Source organism: Strix aluco, chromosome Z (genome assembly GCF_031877795.1).
Source record: "Strix aluco isolate bStrAlu1 chromosome Z, bStrAlu1.hap1, whole genome shotgun sequence".
Lineage (NCBI taxonomy): Eukaryota > Metazoa > Chordata > Aves > Strigiformes > Strigidae > Strix > Strix aluco.
In genome coordinates, this window is record NC_133971.1 from 59,757,697 (window position 1) to 59,778,762 (window position 21,066).

The 21,066-nt window shown below is 45.3% G+C and overlaps 1 protein-coding gene across 2 annotated transcripts in view; it reads right to left on the minus strand.

Moving 5' to 3' along the window:
- The window catches only part of LOC141918316 (metalloprotease TIKI1-like), an 84,814-nt gene that overhangs the window by 50,338 nt on the left and 13,410 nt on the right, over positions 1–21,066 (minus strand). The window lies entirely within an intron of this gene.

Below are 21,066 nucleotides of genomic sequence, written 5' to 3' on the forward strand. Positions count from 1 at the left end.
AGCATGTCAACAGGCTATCCCGTTTTGGAAAGCGAACAGCAGCAGCAGTGTGCTACCACCCCCGCTTCCTGTGAACTCTTTTGCTACTGCTGTTTCGAAGTACTGTAACACTGCAACATCTTCATAACAGCTCTGCACAGTACTGTTAATCCTGATGTTATACAAGGAGCAAAAGACACAGAAGAGGCAGGAAGGCTGTGACAGGGCTGGGAATTAAAGCCAGGTCTTCCTATTGTAAGATTTAAGCCTGGAGACACCAGGCTCTTTTTCCACCACATACCATGCCATGGCATCCTTCAAATGAAAAGAATGCTTTTGCCAAAAAACCCCAAATAACAGTCCTAGAAACTCTCTCTTTCAAACCATCATCAAGAATATATTTGATGGGGTTTTTTTCAAACTGAAGACTCCCTGACCTTTTGACAAAGCTTTTGGTAGAAAACAGTCCACCTCAAATCCTCAGAGCAAACCTAGTCAACGTCCTCTACAGAACTGCCAATGAGGAATTATAGTGCTGCCACAGAGCTGGCTTAGAAAACAGGCATGGGTGAGATGTGGAGGGCACCACACCACATTGTCATCCTGAACAAGATATATGGAAGGTCACAGGAGCACAACAGCATCTGCTTCCCCTCTAGCCCACAGGACCTGTTTGCATAAACTTGCAGTAGTTTCTTGCAGCAGAAACTCCAGCCACCACTTGCAAGCTCTGCTTGACGTCCTTGTACACGTACTCTGGGGTCAGCCTCCTTTCATTTTTATCTGGTGACAACTCTCTGGTGTGTGTGAGAACTACTCACTCTGAGGAGACAAACACAGAGAAAGGTAAGGGAGAAGAGGCCACGCAACTGGATGTCCTGACACCTAGAGTATGTGTTTGGAGCATCTGATAGACTCCTCCCCCACTTCACATACCCCACTCCTACAACAGCACAGGTGCCCTATGCTCTTCTTTTCAAGGGAAGATGCATTTTGCATAAGTAGGACATGCTACACTGCAGTGCAGGGCCCAGGCCAGCCTAGATTATATGTGAACAGTTAAGCTAGATGTTCAGCATTCCCTAAATACCCTGTGGGTGAAATCTAGCTGAAACCATGACTCCTAATTTTTATAGTTAAGCAGTGAATGTAAAGCTGTCATTAAAGAGTCCAGCCGAGCTGGGACAGTGGAAACTGCTATGTTCACTCTCTGACCAGAAATTTCATGTTTCACTGCTCACTGGAAAGAATGTAGGTGAATAAAATTTGTATTGTTGCACAATTTGCAGTTGCAAACAGTCCTAGCCCAGAAGAAGGGAACTGAGTGGACTATATCTTACATTCAGCTGAGTCCACAGAGTAGCAGGCTACAAATCAGTGACAGCCAAACGAGTTGTTTCAGCACAAAACAGGAGACTTGAAAAGGTGAGAGAGACTTCTGCCAACCGCACAGTAAGAGGACTCTCTGCTGTCATAGGCGACACCACTAATAATTATTGATGAAACACTAGGCAATCTTTGGCACACCTTTCCAGCCAGCTTGCTGTACAGCATTATAAGCTTGCACTCAAATACAAACCATAATGGGCTACAACCTTGTGTCTGTTTTTGAAGTATGCTCCATCCCCATCTCTCAACACCACTCCCAGACTGGTTCTTCACAACACACACCTCTCTTGCTGCACTGAATCTATAAAGCCCTGCCTACCTACAAATTAGTATAGGGAGCCATTGGCTAGCAAAGCCATGTCTCACTGTGTCACTAGGACAAGTTGTGAGGATCTCCATGGGGGCCCTCAAAATACTTGGATATTTGAAACCTTAAGGGATATATGAAGAGTGATGGAGAACATCAAGCACCTATCATCTCATAAGCTGTACCCTGTGTCTTTAATTCTGCAGTTAGGCATTACTTTCTCTAGTTTTCACCCCATTGGGCAGATGATGCATCACAAGTGAGTCACCTCTACAACATTTCAGTGTCAGAGCCTGGTGTAAGCCCAGACCAGCCACCTTGAAAAACCTCGGAGCCAAATTCTGCAAGGTTACACATTGCTTGAGAATCTGATAAAATCAGTATGAGTAGACATGCACAAAATGTAAACACTTAAGAGCAACTGGACATCTACAGGACATGCTAAATGACTGCCACTGGCATAGCCTGGAGAGGTAGAGGGGAAAGAGGTGATGCCAAAATTAGGAGCTGATCTCTTGTGCTATTTTCCCTGTATACTCTCTCACTTAATGACTCTGCAATATCTCTGAGGCTTAGTAGTCTCGGTCCTTGAGAAATTTGACTTCGGCCTTCTGATACAGAGAAATGACCACTTCCCTTGCAAATTACTTATAGCAACATATGATGATTTCTGAACATTGCCTAAGAATCCCGCTTGCCCAGACTGTTCTGTGGATTCAGTGTAGCTTACCAGATAGTTTGGGGATTGGCTATGGTAAGAAAGTAGCAGGTAGCCCTGGGGTATGAATTAAAAGGATAACTCACTGATAGCAGACTCAAAGCCCTCAATGGGTACATAGGCAAACTTAAACTTGAACAAAACGACTCAGAGATGCTATCTAGGGAGGATGATCTCGCTGATTTAGGAAGAAGACACCTGGACTTTGCTTCACAGCACATGCCCTAGAAACCGTGAAGAGGACTACGTACTTCTCCCCTTGACCACCAAAGACCCTCACCCTATTTCTACTACGCATTCTCGGGCTATGCAAATGAGTTCCGAGAAATAATTATAATAACCACGCCTATTCCCCAAACTAATTATAATAACCCGGCCTTTCCTAATGAATGTGTATGCTTTGGTGTAATAAATATTTGGCTATTTGCCAGAGATGGTGTGCAAGCTTTGTGGAGAAATCCCCTTGCACCCCGCCCAGAATAAACATACCTGCTTTATAACTCTATCCGAGTCGTGGAGTTTGTTTCCGGGCATCGCTTCTCCACTCCTGCACCAACCATTTCATAACCCATCTTCCCATGGCTGCTCATGCTGTGCAGTTTTGAAGACTAACCCAACAATCCCTTTGCTGTTTGTCTCATGCTGGGAAAGAGCTGTTTCCTACCACAGTTCTGCCACTCCTCAACAATAAGATGGCATTGACTGAAAATAAGATCATCATCCTAGTAGGAGCTAAGGCTGAGAAATGGATTGGCTTCAGACACCACTATCTGAGACCTTGAGACTTTACCCAATTTTCATTCCTGTGACTCTTAGCAACAAGATAGTACCTTAATTTCCCCTGCCACTCGTATTAGAAATCATAGCTTCTACTATGCTTCTACCCAAATCAGTCTGAAGCAAGTACAGTTTCTGCCCTCACTAAAAGTAAATGCAGCACAGTTTTCAGAAATATGCTTTCCCAACAGCATCAAATCTCATTGCTGAAAGCCCATCAATAAAATCCTCTGCTGGAACCTTCTGTGGCCAAGACAAAGTTCTCGTTATCAGCTAACTAATCTGTCATTACCCTCCTCTAGAGACTGAAGTGGACGGAGGAAAACATCTTGGCCCAGGCAAATGCAATTACAAACAGAGTCAGTTATCTACAGGATGTTTGAAAGCCCCACATAATACTTATAATACCTAAGGTGAAGACTCATACATTGGTGGGTCTCCAGGTTTCCATTACATGACCTGGATGATAAATTGACTAGCTTCTAGGGGAGCCAGGGTGGATTAAGAAGCAGTGGGAACAGAAAACAAACGAGAGTTCAAGCAGACCAGCAGTGCTGAAGCACACACTCATGCTCTGGCACTGTAGGGGCAGGCATTTGCAAGCAGAGAAGCTGGGGCTGAAGAAAATCTTTCTCAATCAGGTGTGGAATCCCAGCTTTGAAGCAGATGTTCCTCCTAATTCAGCAGTACTGCACCTCTGCCTGCCATGGGTGACACAAGAAGGAAAGTGCTTACAGACAGGCTCTGAACAGAAGCACTGCATTGTCCCCGGCGACAAAAAGGCAATGTGGACCACCTCTGGTTCATTGTGGAAATCCTTGAGAAAGGCAGGTGGGAACAGAAACCAGAAAACTGAGCTGGGGAGGAAATGCAGAGGAAATGCAGCAGCACCAGAGCAACTGCCTTGTTGCCAGCCTCGCAACAAATTATGTTTTTGCTCTCTCTCCTAGGTGGAAGTTATCTGTGCAGCTCCCACACCACAGAGCCTGGGAAAATCTTTAACCCTCTGTGGGATGGCATTGTCTATGTACAGCACATGCCCTGCTGAACCCGTTTCACCTGCTCATGCTCTGTCCTGTTTCCCAGTTGGAGAAAAGAGCAAGGGGAGGGTCAGTGAGTGGAAACCTAAGCCTTATCCTGCCCTTACCCTCATCCTCTTGATGCCTCCCTGCAGCTCTGGCTGTGCAATCTGCAGAGTATGCAGATATATGAAGTCAGTCAGGAACACACTCCTGCCCGGAGGGCATTTTCGATGAAGCATGTAACAAGATCATGGGAGACAGGTAGTTGGACTGGCAGGAATCTGCTCTTGGTCATCTCCTGGCAGCTAGGACCACCATCAGGTGCATGCACGCTGAGGGCAGGAGTATAGCAGGGAGACCTGCCTGCCCCCAGCTCTGCACACATCTGCCGTGACATCACACATGCTTGCACCCAATGCTGGAGGAGGAAACCTCCAACACACACCCGACTCCCCGGAGGCCTGCAGTGCTTCAGCACAAGAGCTGAAGCATGTTGGTCTGAGTACCGATGCTTCTGGCAGAGCTGATGCCTGTCATCCCCAGGTCCAGCAAAGTTTGTTTAATGGTTGCTTTTGGTTTTAAACATGAATCCTGGTGGAGGCCAAAGTGATTGTTTGCTTACAGTCAGTCCTCACGTACTCCTCCTCATGTTTGCATTAGACCTGTCTAAGTGTCTTGGGAATAAACATGTTTGTGTATTACAAGAAAAAAGAAATAAAAGGAAAAAAATCCAAAATTCTGGCCATGTGTTGATACTAAACTGGAAAAAGGAGTCAGTCAAGAATGCAGTTAAAACCCAGTTCTAGCTCTGCCCCTTTGTGCATACTCCAGAAAAGGGCATGAGCTCAATATTTGGGGGGGGGGGGGGTGGGGGGAGAAAAAAAAAGGTCTGTTCACCATGAAGGGGCATAGGACTGAATTTCCCAATGCCTGTGGAGTTCAGAGGCAGCGGGAAAAGCTACAGCAGCAGAATTGTACACAGTGCCACAGTACCAGGGTGTCAGGCAAGCCGGACCTGACTTGCGAGTTTCTAGAAAACCAAACGCTGGATGTGGCACAAAGGACAGAATGACAGCCTGAGGCAGAGACTGGGAGTAACTCAATTCCCCATCCCTTTGCCTCTCCCCTTCTTCTGCTGCACACACACCTTGGGGGCTGCTGCTGTGCATACGACCATGTGAGTGCAAAGTAACGTTTCATTTAGCTTCTGCATTAGCAGCAAAGTCTGCCCTAGACCACATTTATATTAAGATAGGGTGAGAGAAAGGAGAAGAAAACGCAAGCCAAGGGGAAGTAGAACTGAGTGTAGAGCATTTTTCTTAACACTGTGTCTAAGGGTCTTGACCACATAAACTGGAGAAGGAGTGCAGTTTTAGGGACAGCAGGGAAAGGCTGATTGAAACAACAGGAAGCCAGAAGGGTCACTTGCAAGTTTCCTAATGAGCTGAGATGATTTGGGATGATTATAGCCCATGTAACACAGTCATTCAGTCCCCCTTCAAAACTCAGGCACTGCATGCATGCGCACCCATATAAAGACTGAAAAGAGAGAGATGACTATGAAAAACTTCTATATTTCTAATAAAGTCAATGATTCTGGGCTGATTTGCAACCCCTGAGCATTTGAACAAGTAGGCAGTTTTCTTGATGTAAGCCTGTGTGACTAAAGCATGTGACCACAGAACTAATACCCTGCAATGTTACACTACATAAATGTGTGTAACATGCTTGATACAGGGAATTAGTGCTTTCCCTGGCTGGGACACATGTCTGGAAGGCCGTGTGCAAGGAGGGAGAAAAAGTGAAGGTCAACCCCACCACTTGCACAGAGGAGCAGCTGTAAACTCAGTGTACTCCTGCAGTGTTTTCCAGAGAGAGGTAATCTCCATGAGGCAAATGGGTCCCATACAGAGATCTAACATCAGAATTTATTCCTAGGACTTTTCCCATTTCTTCCTTTAGGACCTTAGGACTGAAGCAGAAAACCGTTGATGTCTGCAGATCCTTTCTTGACTTACACAAGCTTTGCATCAAGAAACAGCAGCTGATTTTTCACAAAATCCATTAAGACAAGACTATCACTACCTTTCCAATTTCCATGGTCTACCTGCTCCACCCTTGGCCAACTTGGTCTGCATGCAGAGGGAGCTCTTTGCCAGGCTCTGAGCTTCACCAAGGATAGTCACAGAGGAAAAGGAAAATGGTACAACAGACTAGGGCAGCTTCTCTGCAAAATTTAGAATAGATCTGAAGCAGCTCACCTTCTGTCTGGCTACACAGGACCCTCCAAGGATGCCCCGAGAGCTGCAGGTCTCCTTTTTCACAGTCTTTCCTAAGCCACGCCTATTGCAGCATGGGGGACATATTCTGGATCCACCACTCTGGCAGATCCACCACATGGCAAATCCCCTTGTTTAGGGAGATCTATCACCATGCAGCAGCTCTACAGCCACTTGATCAGTTTCCACAGACATGGACAAACAGCCTCTCAAGAGATCTCCAGCACCTTGCTCTTAAGAGCAAGAACAGAAAAGCATGCGGCACATGGGATCACAACTGTGTAGGCTAGGCAGACACCATCGAGTCACCAACATCACTCCACTATATTGCCTGGGAACCTGCTTTATGCCAGCATACAGACCTGCACACCCCCTTCCAAACCACGGCCACCAGCACTGAGCTCAAAGAGCCTGCATGGTGGCTTCTTCCAGAAAGACATCTGGAATTATGGACCAGAGCACCTCTTAAGGACAACCGTGTTTGGAATCACCTCTGTTTCTCCTGTCTCACAGTCACACAGCCTCTGATTCACTTAGGTTCCTGGATGCAATTCCTCTAAATTTTAGATGTCTGCTTAGCTACTACTACATATGCACAACCACACATGATGGCACTGGAAAAACAGTGCCTTCTCTCAAGGACTTTCCCCAGCAAGCCTATGACTTCTGGAAGTTACAAAAACATTACACTCCAGCAGCCACAGAAAATGAGCTGCTATGCAGGTGACCCAGCTTCCCTAATCCAGCATGACAGGAAATGGATACATTCAAGACAGGTCTGCAAAACACTGTTAATGGCCTTGAAATTCTACCAGCCTGAAAATTGCCTGAGCAAGGTGATGCATTTAGCCAGGTTCCCAATCTCACTGAATATGCGGATGACAGAATGCCACCTATCCATGATGTTATCTCTAACAGTGGCACCAAAATGACATTTTGGAAACAGTTTTGCAATAGTGGTAATGAAGTCCAACTCTTGCTTTGGCCAGCTGGCCAGGATTTAGTGAAGACTGGAAATTTTAGCTCTTAATGTCAGACTGGACTAGCCTAAAATAACATCCAAATTTTAGGCAAAGGAAACTAGATTATTCCCAGAGTATTCATTACAATGCTACTGTGCAGACATGTTGTAGCTTTCCCAGACAGTATGAACAAGAGGAGCAACTTCTACTTACCAGCATCACTGATGCCTCAGTTTCCCACCTGTATGCATCACAGGCTCCCTGCCACCATTGCTGTCCCAGTAACTACTGCAAAACACTGCTCTGGTGACCAACTCAACCCATCTTCACAGGAACACCCAGAAAAGTGTCTTGCATTCCAGGATAGCCTCGGACTAAAGGGACCTGGCAACACAAGTGCTTTTTAAATGGTTGTTCATCTGACTGGTGCTCCTTGTGCTCAGTGCCACAAAACAATGGCAAGCCAATGGAGCCAACAGCAAGGGCTGCCGTCACTTACCAAAATCCCAGCCCTTCACTTGACAGCACAGGGTATGGCAACTGCCACACTGTAAACTTGCACGGCAGGGAGCTCAGTGCCCATCTACCATGCATCCCCACAGCAGCCACAGCCTGGGGACCATCCCCTGTCCTGCACCAGGCAGGGACAGCAGCCCCTGCCCTTTACAGTCTCCTGGAACAGACATAAACCACAAAGGTTAAGACCAGGGCTTAGTGAAATGAAGAAGGCATTGAACTCTACTCACCCCTGACTAGCCTGAGCAGGAATGTGGCTTCCAGGCAGCATTATGGCTTTATGGTCCCACTTCACTCCTTGTTAAGCCGGAGCCCAGAAGAGCTGGTGCCTGCTCCTTAGGGATCTTCCTCTGCAGGTACTGAATGCAGCCCTACAAGTCTTTTTGTCCCTCTCACATGTACACACACATTTGGCTGATGCCTGAGGACATTTGGAACTGGCTAGCAAAGGCCTCCAGTACCTCAAGCACACAATAGAAGCCTCCGCTTGGTGCTGGTGTTTCACGGCTCCTAAAAGCTCAGCCCGTTTGCAGAGGATGTGCAGCAGAAACCACGCAGCTTTCACCTGCAGTTGTCCCACCACCTCCTGCCTGCCCCCCTGCTAAAGTCACAGTACCTCTGTTTTAGAATAAATTCTTGTCCTACGTCTAACTGTCAAAAAAAAAAAAAAAAAAGTCTGTTTTCAATGCTAATCTGAAAGAATTAAATTCTAAAGAAAGTCACACTGGCACTGAGAACAAACTTATGAAGCTTCAACATGATCTACGGAAAAGATAAAAAAAAATACATCTGGAAGCTGCTTGTAACTGCTTGTCTAGCTTTAATTGTAGATGTCTAAATGCCCCAAATTGGTTTTTTATAAGACAGAACAAAATGTACATTGATTCCATGCATGAATCAGCAGCCCTTGAACACTACCTAGCAATCTTTTCTGTTTCAGAGAGCTATTTGGCAGCAATTTAAAGCCTGAATGATGGCAATTCCACCAGGTCCTAAGGAAATTTGTTCAACTGGCTGATTGCCTTCACTAGAGACCAATTATATTGACTCTGATAGTGTGTATCCTCAGCAGCGAGGCCACTGGATTTGGGGCTTTTGCTGTATTGTCCCTCTTTCTCTGACAGATACCTGAGCATGCTCATGAAATGACTTGTCAGTTTCTCTACAGCTTTGTGTATCAAGTTTCTTTACTCTCCTGTTGTACAGGCATGGTCTTCACGTCCCACATTAATTCTGTAGCTCTTGTACAACTTTGCTCCAATTCTTCAATGCCCTCTGAAGTGCTGACACCAGAACCAAGCAGTGTACTTGCAGTGGACTCCCCAGCACATTTCTCTCCTGCTCCTACCACTCAACCAAGGACTGCAAGCTCTCTCTCAACTGCAGTACTGGCCTTGGCAGTCATGTTAGCTAATTATCTTCCAAGCTCTCTGCACCACCAATGCATTCCAGATAAGGCCTCCAGCTGTGCTAGCTTGACCTCATGCTTTGGTCCTATATGTACAGCCTTGCAGTTAATAGTACTAGACGAGCCCAGCTTTCCAGGTGACTCAGCTGTGCTCCCACAACTGACCCACTGTTTATCTCCCCTCCATCTGCAGGATCTCCATGTTTGTTCAAACAAATATTTGGTATTTACATCACTGAGAAAGCCACTGGGTAATGCAGGGCCAGGAACAGATACCTTCAGTTACTTCTTTACAAGCATCTTCTAGCTTCCCTCCTCCCTAGTGGAGGATGACTCTGCATCTGCAACCATTTTATGAGAATGATCACTTCCTGGGGCTGCTTACAATAAGCCACTTGATTTTGTCTAGTGTGTACTCCTATATCAGAGTATCACCAGGAACAAAGTCAGAAGGCTTTAGATCTATATACAATTATGTCAACATAATGACTTTTATCACCAAAGATCATACTCTTATCAAGAAGTGGGATCATGTCTGTCTGACAAGGCCAGTTTTCCATTCAAGGGAACTTGGCTAGCATCATCCTGTCTTCTCTCAGCTCTTTACCAGCTGCAGAGCCTATCAGCCTTTTTATGCTTTAAGCAAACTGAAGTTTGTGTAGTCTAACAAGCTACTCACTCATTGTCCCAGAATAATGCTGATACAGTAGGTTTTTTCCATTCCCCTGAAGTTTTTCAAGTGCCTACACTAATGATTCAAATTTCTCCTTGGCTTAGTCTCTAAATATTCTGGATTGTAAGTTAACCATTGTTAATGTTTTGTACATTTAAAAACACTGACATTTAACATTTTTCCTAATTACTGGAAGTAATTTCTTACTGGAGCAGAAAATACTCCCTTATGACCAAGCTATGAATATACAGTCTTCTCCTTTCCAAACACCAAGAAATAGTTACTGGTTATTTCTGCCTTTTCTTTTTCATAAGCAACAATTTTGCAACTCTGTTCAGTATGGAGCCTGTACCACTGCTAGGATTTCATGAATCCCTGATACATTTTAAGAATCCCTTCTTATTTTTCCAAACCCACTGCCCAAAGGCTCTTCATTGGTACCCTTGAGTTCTCTCATCAATTGTCTGTGTTTCCTTGCAGATTACTTGTCCACATCGCTTCCTCTATTTTTCCACTTGTTCTATTTTGGGTTTTTTATTGCTGCTTTCATCTCCTCTGTTAACCAAAACAGCTTCTTTTAACTAAAGAATTCATCTTTCCAAATGCAGAGTTGTGGTTTCTCAGCGACCTAACATAGGATTCTTGAACAACTCCCAATTATCATTCACATTTTTATGCTTAAATTCTTCCTCCCACTTTATTTGGCCTATAATTATTTTCAGTTTGAGGAAATTGGGCTCCCTTAAAGCACCAATCATACATATTATCAGTTGAGACTATGTATTCCCTTTTCACATAGCAAATTAAGTTCAGCCACAATTACTTGTACTTACACAAACATCCTTTTCAGTTCAGTAATTCATTTTTATTAACCTGGATAGGGCTGAAATTGCATTACTCCAAGCCAGCTGTGATGCCATACCTTCTAGATACAGAGTTATACACCTATGTGTTTTAGGGGAACAGGTTTCTTCCAGTGCTGCAAAAACACACCTGAAATACCTAAATGGAAGTATTTCCCTCTTTCTTCTCCTCTAGCAGAGTTTCAAGGAGCTGTTCACCCAGGCATTGTGTAATACTGGTAATAAGTACTTCCATCTCTTGTGGTGCTGTTTGTCAGCTACAACCTGGAGCTTTCCATGTCCTCTTCTTTTGACTTACCAACAGTTTCACAGTAAATAAAAAGATATGTGGTGTCACCCTCTCTTCTTTCTCCATTTCATCTCTCCTAGAAAGCATGACTGTAGCTACTTTTTTAAACATTCCAAACACACAACTCATGCCACCAGACTCCAGCTGTAACAATAGCCCATTTATCTTAATAAACAGGGATTCATACAGGGATGAGAATTGTGATCACATTACCCTAGCCTAACACGTAACTGTACACTGGCTGAGCAGCACAGACTGTCCAGGAGTCCAGATTTAGGCCGTACTGTATGAATCATTTTAGCAGTAATGCCTTCATGAGCAGCTCCCAACCACTCCTTACATGCCTGCATTTTGCAGGGTCAAGCCTTTTTACAGGCATTTGAGAAACTGGAAATTCACTTGGGAGACTGCAAATGCAGTGCCCAGAGCAATTTGTTGAAACTCAGTCACAGAGCACGGACTGGTGAGATGCTGGAAACAAGCAGCCAGACTGGGAGGAATGGGTCTGCTTAGTCATCTGTCACCAATGCAAGACTAAAAGGTACACCACTACCAGGTACCCACCATGACGTCAAGCATAGATATCCCTCACCTCAGGATGTCTGCAACTGCTTGAGTACAGAAATCTCAGCCCTAAAAATCCCCAGAGACCATTTTACCAGACATACCAACAGTGACAGGACTTCAGTTCCTCTCTCAAATAGCTACAGAGGAATTTGGTCTGTTTGCACTTTCAGGCATACCCTGACACTCCATGAGCAGGAATTTCCCCAGGCATGCATGGAAGTTGGGCGGAGTTCTTTTGTGATTATAGGCATGGGATATCACAAAGTTGAGGTTAATCAATACACACAGGTGGTCAAAGTGCTGAATATTCTCAGCAGAATGGGTTGCTTTAGTCAGAATAAGGTAAGAGCTTCAGAACTGACCTCAGAACATCAACAGCAAAGCTCTGTCTAGTGCTGGCTAAGGGCATGTCTTCCCTGCTGGGGCAGCCCTGGTCAAGAGGGCTAGCAATCACAGTGTCAAGCCTTCCCGAAGCTGCACAGCCCTCAAATGTGTAGTGAAAGACCTAGGAGAGTTAGTTTTGTGCTGATCCTGCGCAATTATGGAAAGCTAAGCTGTTTTAGCCTTCTTTACTATTGGATTCTGACATAACTTACCTGTCCTTCTGGGGGCACAGCAGAGGGGTAAAATTGTGGGAAGAGACCAGTGGATTTTAAGCACCTGAGTGATTTAGACAGCTTCCCACTGCAAAACAAGTAGAAGAGAATCCCAAAGCAATAACAGAACCTGCTTTTCACCTGTTTCTTCAGGTGAGCCAGAACTCAATGGTCTGATGAAAGGTTTGCAGGTAGAGGCAGGAAGATGCTTAGGACAATGTCCAGATCAAAGTTCAAATTTTTTCAGCAGTTAAAATCTTTAAGCAGTTAATCCAAGACCCCCAGCAAAGGTAAAGCTTTTACAGGAAGCAACTGAAAATTTGGCCTACAGAGTGAACCCACAGGAATCCAGGGCTGTAGCATCAGCAGGAGGGTCCTTGACAGCACCCTGTGCTGGGACACAACCAGCAGCACATTACTGCAGGGCTTCAGCTCTCCTGCTGGTTTAGAGATTCTGGTGTTATTTATATAATTGGTTCCCACAAGAAGTCCAAACACTTCCTCTGAGCTTGCAAGAAGCTCTTCAAAATGCTACCAAGTGCCAGAAAAGCAAAGCCAGGGAGTTGTAGTGATGCAGTCCTGTACTGCCTTGCGTCAAGCATGAGTTAAAATAGACTTGAGCCATGCTTGGAGTAGGGTCCTTGCTCAGCCAAGTGGAGCACACCATGAAACCCATCTCCTTGGTGGGGGTAGGATGGCTTGTCCTGTGTGACATCCCAGCCAACAACTGCCACTTCTGAGAGGTGGAGAGGGCTAACTGTACTTGTGATGTTATCAAGACAGTGACAAGGCACAATGCTCTCCCCATGAGCCATGCATGTCAGAGGGGTCTCTCACTACAGCTACTGCAGGTGGCCAACATGGGGATACTTGACCACCAGACATACCCAGCAAAGGCAGCTAGCTCCTCAGCTTTTACCTTTGGGAGACAGGAACATCCATGGGATGATGCTTACTGTTTGGATCAAGTAGCACTTGGTAGCTCCAATTTATCTGCAGCAAAATCAGCCAGATTTTATGCACTGCTGTAAACCCAGTTGATTTGAGCTTTGACAGCCTGATGGTCCATAAAGATGTACAAATATTTTTCTCACATGGTACTGTTTGGGGGACACGAGGGGATTGAGACCCACTGTTAAATTATAAGTAATCCACACAGAAATTAAGGGTTTGAGTAAATAAGACGAAAATCAGACTCTAGCACTGAGTCTACTGATGATGCAGCCTCTGTGCAGAAAGAACATGCTCAGAAAGCAAAACAGGTCAACACAAAAACACATAAAAGCTGACATTAAAAAGAAAAAAAAAATCATTAGAATGTTCTTGTAATGCATTTACCAGATGCTTCAGGTAAGTCAAGTCTTGAAACAGTGTATCTTTTTCTGCCAAAGATTAATTTGAGTTCTGGCCAAAACTAGCAATCCTGCTAATCTTGTTAGAGCAGAGTAAAGAGACTCAGAAATGCACAAAACTCGCTACCTGAATCTTCCCTTACAGTTATATGACAGAATTGTGATCACGCTATATTGCAGACTAAAGAGTGTTACACTGTTATTGTTACTGTTACTGGTTTTAATTGACAGGACTGTTCTTCAGTAGCATGGATGGATCCCTTCATTAAACTTCTCCCTGGTTTCAGACTTCACAGTCAACTGCTCCCCACACTTGTTTGTTCACATTTGACCTCTGCATGCTCAAAAAAGATAAGCCTCATGGAAAGGAGGCAAATGTGGACATCTGAGTGCTCCAGCAGGGGCACTGCCAGGTGTAGGTTGGCTGACCTGTTCCTTATCAACTTCCAAGCCCACCTCCGTCCTGTTCCCAGTGAGCCAATAAATCTTGAAAGCCGTTGTGTCTACGCATCAACTTTTATTATTGCTTGTCTCAGGTTGAGTCTCCAAGCATGCAGCCTCAGCTAAGTTTTAGGAAAGACCTTCCCACACCTGCCCAGTGGAGCAGAAACGCAGCACCCTATCTCCAACGACAGCAGAGCACCTACAGAGCGGTTCTTCCCCTGGCACCTGCCCTCAAGTCAAGCTGTCAGGGGCTGAGGGATATCTTGAGCCAAAGGTGGCACTTGGGACATGTATGAGATTGCCTGGATAGTTATCCTTCATCCATCTGTCTAATCCCTTTGAAACTGTTCACACGTCTTGATGTCCAAGCATCCTTCATCCAGGCATGCTGGAAATGAATGATATCTTGTGTGGATGTCTATTTACCTGCTAAGCCTGCTGCCTGATAATAAATTTATTGAGAGACTCAATCTTTCCTCTGTTCTCAAAAACAATGAATTGTTCCTGCTGCTCCCTTTCTGCATTAGGCCAGATAAAGCAATAGACATCTTAAAATTGTGTTTTAGCCCCCTCATCCTACTTACAATCAACTTTTCTAACTAGCTAATAAAAACCTTCATGAAGATTACAGGAAATAATTATAGGATTATAGAAAATTGCAAGTCAACAAGGATAATGGAAATCATACCCTTTCCAAAAATCCTCATCACTTTTTGTGAGCTTTCAAGTTTACTTGGTAAAGACAATAGCATCAGTGAACAGACTTCTGAATACAGTGTATGGCAGTAGGAAATTAGAGAAATACAAAACCAACACATCACGTACTGAAGACATGGGAAAGGTAGTTAGTAGACCTGCAAATGTGAACGTAGATGAGAAACAACTGTGTAAGTTACTGAAGATCTCTGCAGGGGAGTTCTTTGCCATACAGTATTCAACATACATGTCAACAACCCAGAGAGCAAAAAAACCCCAACAAACCCCAACTCTATCATTAATGCATTTTGCAGATAAAACAAAGGTCAGAGGAGCAAAATAATTAAGGAAAGAGAGCACAGGTGCTGTGTAATCTGGATCTCTTGTTAAAACAAGTATTGTCTGCTGGCTTGCAGTTCGTCTTGACCACAAAGCAGACAGGGACTGCATCACAACAACAAGGTAGCGCTCTCTCTTTCCTGGAAGCAGTGAGAGTAAAAAGGACTTTGAATCCCCCAAGCATAAGCACTCAGAAAACTGATGTGCCTGAAAGAACCACTGACAAACTCAGAAAGATGAGGACAGTGACAATACCACTGCACCAAGCATGCACATGACTGCCACAATATAAGACAGATGCTGTTAAGCCTGGGAAGAGCTGAAGGAATAGTTAACATGTAGAAAACGTGCCCCACTGGGAAAGGTTCAACAGGTTCCTTTAGCTTCATTTAACAAAAAAAAATTAAAGGACAAACTGATTACAGTTGTAGTACACACACTAGGTAGAGAAAGTTGACAGCAGAGGCTCTTTGGTGGAATACAAACCCTCACAAAATCAGCAGTTGAAAGCTGAAGCTAGGCTATATTCTCAGTCTGAATGTGTCTGGGTTTGTTGAAGAAAACTAAAAATTAGTCTTTGGAACCACTGCCATGGAACAGAAATCCTGTCACCAAGACACAAGAGCCAAGTGGGGTCCCCATGGACCTGGCAATCCAGCCTGGGCCGAAAAGTAACTGTTCTACAGCTGCTAGACAGGAAGGTGACAGCTGTGCAGTCCAGTTCTTAGACTGGAAAGGAAGTTGTCTTCTACAACTCTGCAGGCACTGTCCAGAGCAGTTGCAACTTTGCTGTCTAAGGGAAAAGTCTCGCACTTTGGGTTTAGTATTGGGCAAGACATAGCAGGCCCTCAGAATCAGGCATCAGATGGAGCCACAGCATCAGGCCACTGTGACCGATCACCTGCACCAAGATCTGAGAATGTGCAGACCAAATGTCCTGGTTTCGGCCAGGATAGAGTTAACTTTCCTTGAGCTGAGAAGGAGCACAGCTAGAGGCCCAGGCCCGGACTGGTCATTGGAGTATTCCATATCATGTGACGTCATGCTCAGTATATAGGTAGACACGTGCTCTCTCACACCCTTTTTTGGTTTCGGTTTCCTGGTCGGCATGGCAGGATTTCTGGTGCAGTCAGGATCGCTGCTGGGGGTGGGCTGCATACCGATTGCTGGTCAGTGAGCCACTGCTGTATTTTTACCCGTTTGGACTTACTAATGTTACTGTTGTTTTGTTACTATTACTAAATTCTTTTTTATTCAACCTACGAATTTCTTTTTTGTCCCTCCCGTAATTCACCGGGGGGTGGGGTGGGGGGGGGTGGGGGGTGGGAAGTAAAAGACTGGCCATGTGGTGATTGGCTACTGGCCAATTTCAAACCATGACACCAAAGCTTAGCAGGAAGGCACCCAACTGCCTGAACAGCTGAATGAGCTGAGCTCACATCCCCTCCCTGAACCACACTCTTCACTGTTGGTTGAGTTGCCTCAAAAAGCATCCAACCCAGAGCTTCTGTGCGCTTCCTTGAGGGGCCTCTGATGCCCAGGACCGTTCTCAGCCTGCTGACAGGGCTATGCTCCTCTGCAGGAACAGTACTCTCACCCAAAACTAGAGGATCTCAAGTGTCACAAAGTGTGTCAACCAGTCCACCAGCCTAGTACTGACTTGCCAGAATGGAGTGGGATAACCTAGTCATGAGCACTCTCAGAACATTGTACACAACTCATTGCCCACCCCTCACGAACTGGGAAAAGAGGAAAGTGTATTGTCATGATCACATTGTAACACTGGGAGCCAGCCACAGGTAAGGGGCTGCCCATGGAAGCTGCAAGGAGAGACCAAGACACATTTATCACCTGATGTCTTCTGTTTCTGCTGTGTAATATGCCAAGCAAAGGACATTTTTAATGGAAAAATCCAGCTAGTTGATAGGTGTGCAGAGTATAGGAGCTTATAATGGCATATATGACCAGTACAAACCAGTGCCACAGAAAAATCCACCATTTCAAAGCCCTACTGCAGAGTCCAGGCTGTTTGAAACAAAGTCTCCACACTCCACACAGACAGCAGATCAACAGCTGAATTTCCCTTCTACTCTCACTGAGGGAAGAACTCCCCAGGTAGTTAATAAGATCTTAATTAAACTCTAATTATGACAATAGAAATGCGAAGCCTTAGCTATTTTAGTTCCCACCAGCCAGGCCATTCCTCATCCCTGATGTATAGATGTGGAGGCTGCAGGTGTGTCTACACACAAACTGAAAACAAACCCAAATCTAGGTCACAGACTCCAGCAGCCAAAGATGCAAATAGGATCAATTCAGTTGTTTCAGCTCCAGTTCATGTGCAGAAAACCCTGATGTTCCCATCACCTGAAGAGGGAGGGCTGTTCCTGAAGTTACACCCTTGGGGCAGAAGACGCAACCAGGTTACCGCAAGTAGTGTCCCGTCCAACTTGTTCAGCAGTGAGTGCTCTGCTTCTCTGTCAGCTCTTTCATCAAGCAGCTGCTTTTCACTTTGTTCCAAGTTTGGTTCCGAACTACTCTTTGAAAAGCTCCCACCATGTGCCCTTCCTTGCTCTTTCTTTCTCCGAGGTTCTCTGTTATTGCTGTTGTCAAAGGTGAAGCTGAACTGGGGTGTCATGAATGGAAACACTGACAGATCTGACTTCATCACCCGGGCAATTAAAGACAAACATTATAATTGATCATTGCAATATATCAAAAAAGCCCTTTATTTGAAATGAGGAGACTAGCACAATTCTCTCCAATTTCATATCATATCTTTTGGGCCTAATTTCAAGCCATCACTGTTGTTTCTCTAACTCCCTTAGAAGAGGAAAACAACAAATCAACCAACACCACCACCCCCCACCGTATTGTCCCAAAACCAGGGTTCTTCACCCAGTGTGCAAAGAGCCAATTAACACACATAGTCAAGATATTTGTATTTATTACAGTTCTGTGCAGGAAAGGGTGCTAGGCATCCAAACTAGCCAGCACACTGAATTACAAACACACACCATATTTATTTGATTCTGAACACACAAGTGCACATATACAATACAATTGGTTAGCATTTCATCACACTATCATCTATTGGCTACTTTTATTCCTCTCTTTCATTTAAAGTCACAGTATCTACCTGTTAATATATCCATGTTCAAAGAGTGAGGGGTTTCATGAAGGTGGATAACTTAAGCTACAGAGGTGTAGTTTTCATATTATAATGAGCTAAGTTCACCTAAAGGACACATAAATAGGTACTTTCCACAGCATGGTTTCAGATCACCATGCTGTTGTTGGTCATAAATCTTAACAATACAATAGTTCTACCCTAGAACAAGGCAACCATAAATTTGTTTATAGCAATAGTGACCCTGGTTACAAAGCAAAACTTAGATTCTGAGCTGCAGATCATATGAGAAACATTGCTTTTTTGTCTTTTGCCAATTTTTTTCTCTTTTATCATTTTATAACACCTCCACACATAACAAGGCAGTGGTGTATTGACTTCCTAATTTCCCCACAGATGTCGACTGCTCCTAAATAATAGTTTTACCAGGGGCTATCAAGGGTGGCCCTTTCACCCAATCGGGTACACCGATGAAGCAAGAAAAATGATATTGCTGTTACGTCAGGAAGGTAGAATTTGCTAAGCAGGACTCTACACCTCTCAGAGTTGTATTAATGGTCCAGAACTTGGAAGAACTGGGAACACTTTAGTGAAAAGCAGGAATCACAGAATCATCTAGGTTGGAAAAGATCTTGAAATCATCTAGTCCAACAATTAACCTAACATTGACAGATCCCAACTACACCATATCCCTAAGAGCTATGTCAACCCAACTCTTAATCACCTCCAGGGATGGGGACTCCACCACTGCCCTCGGCAGCCCATTCCAACGCCTAACAACCCGTTCTGTAAAGAAATGCTTCCTAATATCCAGTCTAAACCTTCCCTGGTGCAATTTGAGGCCATTACCTCTTGTCCTATGGCTTGTCACTTCGTTAAAGAGACTCATTCCCAGCTCTCTGCAACCTCCTTTCAGGTAGTTGTAGAGGGCGATGAGGTCTCCCCTCAGCCTCCCCTTCTCCACACTAAACAACCCCAGTTCCCTCAGCCGCTCCTCGTACGACATGTGCTCCAGACCCTTCACCAGCTTCGTTGCCCTTCTTTGGACACGCTCGAGTCATTCAATGTCCTTTTTGTAGTGAGGGGCCCAAAACTGAACACAGTCATCGAGGTGCAGCCTCACCAGTGCTGAGTACAGGGGTAAGATCACTTCCCTGTCCCTGCTGGCCACGCTATTTCTGATGCAAGCCAGGATGCCATTGGCCTTCTTGGCCACCTGGGCACACTGCTGGCTCATGTTCAGCCAGCTGTCAATCAACACCCCCAGGTCCCTCTCTGACTGGCAGCTCTCCAGCCACTCCTCCCCAAGCCTGTAGTGCAGCTGGGGGTTGTTGTGGCTGAAGTGCAGCACCCGGCATTTGGCCTTATTGAAACTCCTCCAGTTGGCCTTAGCCCATCACTTCAGCCTGTCCAGATCTCTCTGCAGAGCCTCCCTACCCTCGAGCACATCAACACTCCCACCCAACTTGGTCATCTCCAAACTTACTGAGGGTGCACTCGATCCCCTCTTCTAGATCATCACTAAAGATGTTAAACAGGAGTGGCCCCAAAACCGAGCCCTGGGGGACACCACTCGTGACCGGCCGCCAGTTGGATTTAACTCCATTCACCACAACTCTTTGGGCCCGGCCATGCAGCCAGTTTTTTAACCAGCAAAGCGTGCGATCATCCAAGCCTTGAGCAGCCAGTTTTGCCAGGAGAATGTTGTGGGAAACGGTGTCAAAGGCCTTACTAAAGTCAAGGTAAACAACATCCACAGCCTTTCCCTCATCCAATAAGCAGGTCGCCCTGTTGTAGAAGGAGATCAGGTTTGTCAAGCAGGACCTGCCTTTCATAAACCCATGCTGACTGGGCCTGATCATCTGGTTGTCCCGCATGTGTTGTGTGATAGTACTCAGGATGAGCTGCTCCATCAGTTTCCCGGGCACCGAAGTCAATCTGACAGACCTGTAATTTCCCAGATCATCCTTCTGTCCCTTCTTATAGATGGGCATCACATTGGCCAGTTTCCAATCTGTTGGGACCTCCCCGGTCAGCCAGGACTGCTGGTAAATGATGGAAAGCATCTTGGTGAGCACCCCAGCAAGCTCCTTCAGCACCCTCGGGTGTATCCCATCCGGTCCCATAGACTTGTGTATGTCTATGTGATGCAGTAGGTCACTGACTATCTCCTCCTGGAATGCGGGGGGATCGTTCTCCCAGTCTCTGTCTTGTGGCTGAGGAGGCTGGATTCCCTCAATACAACTAGTCTTGTTATTAAAGACTGAGGCAAAGAAGGCATTAAGCACCTCAGCCTTTTCCTCATCACTTGTTACCATGTTTCCTCCTGCGTATAGCAGGGGATGGAGGCTCTCCCTGGTCTTTCTTTTGCTGTTGACATACTTATAGAAACATTTCTTGTTATCCTTGAGTGCTGAAACCAGATTAATTTCTAGCTGGGCTTCAGACCTCCTGATTTCTGCCCTGCATAGCCTCACAGCATCTTTGTAATCACTGTGAGTCGCTAGCCCCTTCTTCCAAAGGCCGCAAACTCTCCTTTTCTCCCTGAGTTGCATTCAAAGCTCCCTGTTCAGCCAGGGTGGTCTTCTCTGTTGCTGGCTTCTCCTACAGCACCTGGGGACAGCCTGCTCCTGTGCCATTAAGACTTTCTTCTTAAAGAGTGCCCAGCCTTCCTGGACCTCTATACCCTTCAGGATCATCTCCCAAGGGATCCTGTCAAGCAGAATCTCTCAGTGCTTTGTTGTTTGCAGAGGTTGCTCT